This window comes from Petaurus breviceps, unplaced genomic scaffold (assembly GCF_028583685.1).
Source record: "Petaurus breviceps papuanus isolate PSGF00001 unplaced genomic scaffold, PetGlider_PUasm1.0 90769, whole genome shotgun sequence".
In the NCBI taxonomy this organism is placed as follows: domain Eukaryota; kingdom Metazoa; phylum Chordata; class Mammalia; order Diprotodontia; family Petauridae; genus Petaurus; species Petaurus breviceps.
Genome location: NW_027187341.1, coordinates 12,766,434 through 12,768,016, shown reverse-complemented (window position 1 = coordinate 12,768,016; position 1,583 = coordinate 12,766,434).

The window sequence follows — 1,583 nt, the reverse complement described above, 5'->3', positions numbered from 1 at the left end:
CATATAGGATAATTGTATGTATGTATGTATGTATGTGGGTATGTATGTATGCATCTATATATAATATACCTGTATGTATATATGTATATATATTTATATAATATATCTATTTGTGTCTAATGGTAGCCATCTCTAGGGTGGAGCAGAGGAGTGTAGAAAAATGGAGAAAAATATTTAGATAATAATTGTGTTTTATATTTGAAAGGTATAGCAAGTTGTGCATAGCAGATTTGCAATTTCACATACAATCATCTCTTTTATTGTACTCTGTTATGGAAATGCTTGTTTTATTCCATAAATATGTATTAATGGAATAAAAAAGGAAAGAAAAAAAGAAATGTACTATAACCTAGCATATGAAATATTCTTTAGGCACCATTTAGGTCCTGATGATAGCTGCTTTGGGGTGATATTTCATTTAGAGATCCAGAGGCCCTTGGCCAACCCAAGCAATCTTGCCATGAAAAACTATCACCTCCTATATTTTATACATTTGTTTATTAATACAGACTAAGATCACATCTTATATTTTGCAAACACATTATGAGATTGACTTAACACGGAGGGCTTCCCATAAACTAATAGCAGGTTGATATCTGAAAATAGTCTTTTTTCAGTTTCTGAGAGTTGCGTTTTCCTTTCCTATCCCTGCTAACACATCTTTGCTATTTTTTTTTCACAAACTGCTCCCTTTCTTTTTCTTCTAATTTTTATGAAAGATGACACTTCAGACCAGGTCCTTGTTCTTTTTTCTCTTTTATTCTTTATTATTTTGTTTATTCTCTTTTCCCCATTTATTAAAATAGTAACATTAAGGAGTACTCTTTAAAAAAAGATGAGAAGAACATACACAATCTGGCTTTTAATTTGTATTGGCTTAATGGTTCATAGATAACAAAACACAATCTCCACTGGGATGCTATTGGAAAGGTGGCAGTTCTCTCAAGGGGAAGATAGCATATGTATATTATATATGTATATGTACATATATGTATAAACATATACTTACATGAGCACTATATGTGCAAATATAATATACATATTGTGTATATATAACCTATACAATATGTGCATGTATATGTGCTTATATTATACATATATACATATATGGTGTGTGTATATACACAAAGCTAGCATAAAATAGTTTGGGGAAAGAGCACACTTGTGGCTGGATCAGTAAAGGTTTCAGGTAGACGGTGGTACTTGGTTCTTGAAGAAAGCTGTGGCTTTTAAGAGGTGGGCGTGAGGAGAGGAGCATATTCTGTGAAGGAGGGGGGACAGGTGGTAGAGAAGCTCAGAGACAAGAATTAGAGGACTATGTGTGAAGACCAGCAAGTAGCCAGGTATAGCTGAACCATAGAGTCTATGGAGGTGAATCATCTGCAAAAATAATGGAAAGATAAGAAAGAACCAGGTTCTGAAGAGCTTTAGATGTCAAACACGGAAGTTTTTATAGAAGAAAAACCATCACAACTGGGCACCTTATTCTTACACATGCCTCCCATCCATGCATGCACTCTATGGCTCAGCCATAATGACCTCCTTATTGTCCCTCATGAGAAGTATTTCATCTCCCATCTTTG